The sequence below is a fragment of the Microtus pennsylvanicus genome, chromosome 10 (assembly GCF_037038515.1).
Source record: "Microtus pennsylvanicus isolate mMicPen1 chromosome 10, mMicPen1.hap1, whole genome shotgun sequence".
Classification (NCBI taxonomy): Eukaryota; Metazoa; Chordata; class Mammalia; order Rodentia; family Cricetidae; genus Microtus; species Microtus pennsylvanicus.
The window spans coordinates 108,619,425-108,626,985 of NC_134588.1; the positions used below are offsets into that span (position 1 = coordinate 108,619,425).

Genomic DNA, 7,561 nt, shown 5'->3' on the forward strand with positions numbered 1-7,561 from the left:
ATCCACAGACAGTGGCAGATTCACACAATATAGAAGAAGAAATATTCTCAAAAGGTGGAGAGATATTAACACATGTTGAAGATACTCGCAGATTCATACAATGTGGTGTATCTATTGCTTCTCTATGGCTGTGAGAAAACACCATGACCAGGACAACTTACAGAAGAATGAGTTTATTTGGGCTCATGGTTCTAGCGGTTAGAGTCCATGATGATGGGCAAAGGCAGCAGGTGGAAGAACGGCCGTTGCTTAGACGCTGAGGGCTCCCATCTGCAAGCACGAAGCCGAGAGAGTGAAGTAGAAACGATCTGCGTAGTCCATCCCCGGGACACGATTCCCCGGCAGCAGCACCTACTGGGGGCTAAGAAATCAACTGCCTGAGACTATGGAGGACATTTCTCACTCAATGCATCACACGTGGAGAGAAACAAAGGCATACATACATAGAGAGACTCACCACAGAGTCACACAACACAGAGAGACACAGAAGTTCACATAAGACCATAAGACAGAGAAAGAGACTCACAAGATGGAGAGAGAGAGAGAGAGAGAGAGAGAGAGAGAGAGAGAGAGAGAGAGAGAGAGAGAGTTAGTTCAAATAAGAGGGAAAGTCACTCAATATGGACACACACACAAAGCAGAGAGGGGAGAAAGAAGGATACACGTCTGAGCCCTTCAGTGGGCCACTCCCTTGGTCTTCCTACTTCTACAAGGCCAAGCATTTCACGTTGGGTCCTTGTCATTGAGTTCCAGCTTCACCTGCCAAGACCAGCTGCGTGGTTCCCCTCCTCTTAGGCTGCACTGGGGTGGCGTTCAATCACCTGTTCCCTGAACAGAGACTCTTACGCTTTTGATGACATGGTCCCAGCCACACTGCAAAGGCCTCAGGAGACAGAAGCAGATTCCAGTGGGAGCACCAAGTGCTGTGTCTCTGGTCATATATGTCACAACTAGGCACTCCTGGTCATTTAGTCACTGCTGCTCCTCCACGTGCCTTCTGGACGAGTCTTCCAATGCCCGTCAAGCCTAATGTCACCTCCGAAAGCATCCTGCAAGTTTACACACCGATTGGCTTCCTCTGTAGGCCTGTGATAACTCTCTTTCTTCAGGCTTCCTCCTACAGCGAAGTGTGTGTTTGCCCACCATCTAGGGCTGGCTGTGAGCATCTTGCAACCGACAACTGAAGGTGTTCATCGGGCTGTGCTGTGGCAGGGGAGGGGACATGAGCCATCCCCATGAGATTTACAGAAGGAGTAGATGGCGGGTCAGAGATGGGAACTAGGAAAACGGAAGCTGAGTCCAGGAAGTCCCCAGTGGCTTCTAGGTCAGAGGGCCACAACTCTTAGAGTCCAAGGACTGACGATTACAGCAAGGATTCTTTCCCTGTGTGATCTTGAAAATACAGAAAAAAAATATTTTTAAACAAAATACGTACTTTTTTTCCTTAGTATTACTATACTCATAGTATGGTAATAGCAGGTAATCATTTTGGATTATTTGGAGGTATCCTATAATTTAGTCATTCATCTCGGTATATAAATCTCTAGATTTCATATAGAAGTAAAGAGATTTTTAAAATTTAATTTATAATTTGTATTACACTTAGTATGTGTGTGTATGCATATATGCATGTATGCACATTCATACAATATGACATGCCTGGGGAGATTAGAGAATACTTTGGGGTGCTCTCCTTCTATCATGTGGGTTTCTGGGGAGGAACTCAGATCATCGATCTAGGTAGGCAGCAAGCACTTTTACCTGCTGAGCCACCTTGCTGGCACAAGCTGCATATTTTTAAATGAGACTTGACTACATACACTACTTCATAACCCATAACATGTATGTGTGTGTATAATTACACAATTTACCTTGGCATTTTTGATAACTTTTTGTACTTTATCACACACATGTGCCTTTGTTTGTTAGACCAATCCCAGCTATTGAATATCTAGATCACGTCTCGGCTTAACAGTCAGAGATCACAGCTCTGGTAACCATCCTTGGGAACACGTTTTTACACAGCATCCTGACACATCCTAGGGATACAGGTTGGGATGCTGGCATCTCAGAGACCAAGAGCAAACATGGTTTAAGGTCTCTGTTAACGTGTCAACGCTTACCTATCTAAGACACTGTATAAAGGGCTTTCCTCTCCGTTCTAGCCGGTACATGATTTATCAGTTGCAGCAGCTGACGCTCCCAAGGGGATTTCTGTAAACAAATGCCAGTTTTCACGATCACCAAGTAGACAAAAGCAGGAGAAGTAAGTCGAAGGAGGACAGAGTAAAGAAAACTAGCCAGCAGCGGACTTCTGCAGCAAAGTACTTAAGCTGTCTCCTGCAGCTCCTGCTCTGAGTTACAGCCGCTGTTACTGCAAAAAGGTGCCCAGCAACAGCTGTTCACCTGGCCACCCAAGCTCTCAGAGCAAAGTCTCCATATGCTACAGGGAGTGGCACGTGAGCAGGCTCCGAGAGAGAAGGGCCTCTTTCTGTATCTCTGATTAGAGAGACGAGGGAGAGACCCCCGGAGGACAACTGTGTAGTTTCTTCTTTCGGAGTTCCCAGGGCTTGCCCATATATTTATTGTCCAACCACTAAGTGAACAAAGGGATCGTTGGGCTTGCTAGTCACCCCTTCTCGTGGCTCTTCGAAGTTTTAGAAGCAAGTGACAGAAGTAGCGCAGAGCCCAAGGCTTCAGAAGGACAAGGTAATCATCCTGACTGGGAACAATCCCCCATTTGCTAAGTTAGAAGGGGGGGCAGCTGCAGTGCTGGGGTCTGGAAGTAAGAGTAACATACCCAATAGTCGGAGACCTCGGCCTCATCCACACTACGCATTTCCTTACAGAGAGATGCTGTTTCAAGCTTAAGTAGACAACCAGGGAGGCAGGGGACCTCTGCTCTCCGGGTTCAAATGTGGATGGAGCTTCGTTGCTCTGGGGAGATCTCTGATAGCAAGATGCCTCTGCAGTCTTAACTGCAGGGCTTAAAGTGAGCTTGTCTGTGTGAACACTAACTGCAACCCGAGGTCATAACAGAAACAGTTTTTATCAATCCTGGAATAAAGTCAGCTGCTGCAGCATCCCCTGCCCTACTGCATACACTGGGAGAATGAAGCTGCTTGCTCTCAAGTTCACGAACCTCACGTTTTTAGGCATGGCTGTCTTTGCTGAAGATCAGGGCCAGAGGCTGAGAAGACGGCTCTGTTATTAAAGTGTTTGCGGAGCAACTTTGAAGACCACGGCGGCACATGCTTGTAATTCCAATACTGGGGACGCAGGAACAGGGTCTATCTCAGGGTCTATCAAGTTTAGCCAGCTGCACTCGGTAAGTGTCCAATAAGTAAATTAGCATTGCAAGCTGGTATTAGTATTCCCTTCCTTCCTTTCTCCCCCTTCTTTCCTTCCTTCCTTCTTTTCTTGCTTGCATTCTGCCTTCTTTTCTTTCTTTCTTTTAATATTTATTGATTTTATTGTATGTCTGAGTGCCTGCATGTAATCATGTGTACCACAGGCATGCCTCATACCCTGGTGTTGGCTCCTCTGGAACTGGAGTTACAAACAGCTGTGAGCTGCCATATGGGTGCTAGGAAGCAAACCCTGGTCTTCTGCAAGAGGAGTAGCCAGGGATCCTTAACCAGGGAGTCATCTCTGCAATCTCATACTACTGTTTTTTCTAAGTAGACCTTGTTCTAAATAGAGAGTTTGGGGCTCCTCCGCCCATCCTGGAAACACACTCCCCTGTTGTGCACAGAAGCCTTGGGAGGGAACTACAGGAACCCAAAGGCATGCCAATCCCTTCCACTTCTGGGCAGGGAAGCTGACTTTTTTGTTTCTAGAGACAGGGTTTCTCTGTAGCTTTGGAGCCTGTCCTGGAACTAGCTCTTGTAGATCAGGCTGGCCTCGAACTCACAGAGATCCACCTGTTTCTGCCTCCCGAGTGCTGGGATAATTACAGTTAATCCAGTCCCTCTCATTCCTCTTCCTTCTTCTTCCAAGTGGGTGAAGGATGTTACCCCACCTCATACACGTCCATTCATTTCTAAGTGAATTTCCTTCCTGAAGACAAGGTGGCTCCAGAGGCTCACCGCAGCCACATGTAGGAGCCCAAAGTCAACATTGAACTGTGACCTCAGAGAGGGTCACCACAACTGAGATGGCTTGCTCTGGAAGCCGAGGCACACACCCTGGGGAGATCAACAGCAGGTTTCCCACGAGAAATTTTCCTGCTGTCTGGATTCCTTGGCACCCTGACCTTAAAGAAGTAAGATAAAGGCCGAATCAGGGAGGTGTTATCCGTGAGAACTCAAGATGGAGGAGGTGATTGCCCGACTGAGAATAAACAACTTCCTCTTTTCCTATCATCACCGTCTTTAAAACTTGAGGGAGCCAAAGGTGTTTCCTTTTGACTGACTTTGGGAGCCATATGCATTTATAGGCATATACACAGCCCTGGTACATGTACATATATTTATAATTTGTGTGATAAATGTTCAGCGAGTTTTACTACAGATTGAAACTGGAACACTCAAAGATCAATTAAAAGTTCCTAATAGAAAAATCCTAAAAGAAAAAAAATCATTTGTTTTTCTTTGAATTTGAAGGTCATAACCACTTTCTTTTGGTCAGTGATAATATAGTACATCTTGAGGCCATGCAATGCTTTCTGAGAGAACATTCCTTGGAGCCTGGTAGTTGGCTAGGAAGAGACAGCTAGCTGCTCTCTTGGACCTCCACTGTCTTCACTGGGAAGGGTTCTGAAGCAAGAATTGTCAGACAGCAAGGGACGCCTGGCTCCCATTGAACTGCAGGGCTGAGATTCAGATAATAGAAACTGCCTTCCCCAAGGTCACTGTGACTCAGCCTTTCTCTCCATAAAAATATCAGCTGAGGGGCCAGTAAAGTGCTTGTAGAACAAACAAGAGGACCTGGATGCTGGATCCCAGCATCTGTGTACAAAGTCAAGCATAATGACAGGCACCTGAAGTCCCAGCCCCGGGGAAACAGAGACAGGCAGATCCTTGCGGCTGGCTGGTCAGCCAGTCCTGACAATTAGTAATCTCAGTGGTACACAGTGAGAGCCCCTGCCCCAAAGTAAGACAGAGAGCAATAGAGGAAGATGTCTGATATCCGTCTCTGGCTCCCATGAATGCACTTGCATCCACACACACACAAACACGCATGCAAATGCACGCGCACACACACACAGAGACATACACACATACATAGACACACAAATACACGCAGACATACACACATACATCATACACACATACATAGACACGTATGCGCACACACACAGAATATCAGCCAAATGAACAGCTTGGGCTACAGCTATATGCTCTCAAATGGATAGGGCTGGAAACACAATAGTTGATGAGAAGAAGGAAAATCTTAGTGCTATTGCCCCAGGTTTCTTCGCCAAACACTCCTGAGTTCCCTATCCTAATCTCAGCTAATCTACCTGGTTTCTTCATGCCTCCACCCCATATGTGCAATCGTGAATAACGTTCAATCTCTTTTATTGCACCATAACCTGGTGACAAAGACATCAAAACTTTATCTGCCCCTACCCTGCATTCTTCCTCCTCAAGTATACTGCCTGTGACCTCAGAGGATCTGTCCCACCTCTGGATCGCCTGTCCCCAGATATTTACCTAATTTCTCACTGTGTTGAATCAGATAATAAAATCACCTGCCTCTCTTCAGCCACACAAGATGCGGTCATCATTCTCAGTTGCCGCCCTTGTCCCTCTGCCTCCCCAGCTGTCTTTAGCATCTATCCATGTGGTAGCTTTTGCTCCGTGGGAAAGAGATGGGGCCCCAACCCTCCTGAGCCCCGAGTTCACCCCTTGTGATGGGTTTTCAGAATGTGCAGCACAGCTCCTCCCAGCCCCGCCCACGGACATTCCTCCCCGCCTTGCCAGAAGTCACCCTACTTGGCACAGGTGACAGAAGGTGCTCCCAGAACAACTTTCCAGAACTAGCCAGTGTCACTGACACTTGACTTCTACACAGCCTTTTTAAAACTGCAGGAAGTAAAACAAAACAGAACACTCTAAATGGATTATTCTTTTTTTTTTTTTTTTTTTTGGTTTTTCGAGACAGGGTTTCCCTGTGGCTTTGGAGCCTGTCCTGGAACTAGCTCTGTAGACCAGGCTGGTCTCGAACTCACAGAGATCCGCCTGCCTCTGCCTCCCGAGTGCTGGGATTAAAGGCGTGCGCCACCATCGCCCGGCTTAAATGGATTATTCTTGACAATGCTGACAAGCATCCCTGTTACCCACTTCCTTTCCAAGGGTTGGGGGGGGGATTTGCTTGTTACACCTTCAGGATGACTTCAAATTGATTTGAATTTCCATTCATCTATATAGCTCCTAGAGTAGTAAGGTGCCTGGATGTTGGCAGTCTTGTAAAAAGAAATAGGAAGGAAAGAAAAGACACCAAGAAGAAGGCCTAAGGCCGTAACCCCTGGAGATGGCACTAGTCACGCATCCTGGCGTTTGTCCGCCCATATCCCAACAGCCCATCCCACCTGACAGCTGACCCCCAAGACCAGCCCATCCCCAGCCCACCCCACAGTCCACCGCCCACAACCGACCCTCATAGCCCACCCTCAAAGCCTAGCCCACTCCATAGCCCACCCCCCACAGCCCACCCCACACCACAGCCCATCCCACCTCACAGCCCACCCCACCCTACAGCCCCCCCACAGCCCACCTCCCACAGCCCATTCCACCCCACACACCACACCCCCCAGCCCACCCCAACCAGACTTTCTGTGTTACAAATCCTCCTTTCGGAGTTTGTTACAGTTCACTTGCTTGCTATGTCCTGCCTTTGAACAACATTCTCTGCTGTTTTGTTTTTGCTATTTTCATCTTAATCTCCAAGTCTCTTGGGAGGTCGCACTTGTTATCCTAATCGTCAAGTCTCTTGGGAGGTCGCACTTTTAGCCTTGGAAAGCTCCTTGGCTTCCATTAGGAAAGCATGGCAGTTTCTGAGACTGTCACCACCCCCACCCCATCCTCCTGACAGCTGCAGCACACACAGAAAAACTGGAATTTCTTTAGCCACCTCTACCTCTTTTTTTCGACAAATTACCTTTCCTTCATCTTAGCCATCCAACTGTCTCCTTCAGTGGCCCATGGCTCACGCTCTTGAAAATTTCCCCATTATTTATCTGAACCTTCAGTCCAATCTCTTTTTCATTTTCTAACTTTGCCTCCCTTATCTTTTCTACACTCTCCGTACTTTGTTCTGTAATCTCCCAGCTGTACCTGGTATTTAATGCCTCTCTCACACTTCTGATTACTGCCCCCTCCCCTCCCCCACATCTACATTGTGAATTCCCTCATTGCCAGGGCTGTATGCAAGATGACCCTGGGTTTGTGTTAATTTATGTTTGAATACTTTTCATTTCTACCCATCGTCTTCATTTCTTTTCCCACTGTGGCCCCGGAGGCTTCTGTTGGCTTCTCTGACGTTCTGCAGACACACGCCCGTGTCTTCATGATGAGGGGGGAGTAGCAATGGCCCCAGGTTTGAGCCTTCACACACT

General features: G+C 47.4%; 1 long non-coding RNA gene across 1 annotated transcript in view; it reads right to left on the minus strand.

The window, feature by feature from the left end:
* Positions 1–264: 264 nt before the first annotated feature.
* The window catches only part of LOC142858425 (uncharacterized), a 135,673-nt gene continuing 128,376 nt past the window's right edge, over positions 265–7,561 (minus strand). Inside the window, exon 4 of the long non-coding RNA XR_012912015.1 lies at positions 265–1,392. This is a non-coding gene — a long non-coding RNA (uncharacterized LOC142858425). The remainder of the gene's footprint in view (positions 1,393–7,561) is intronic.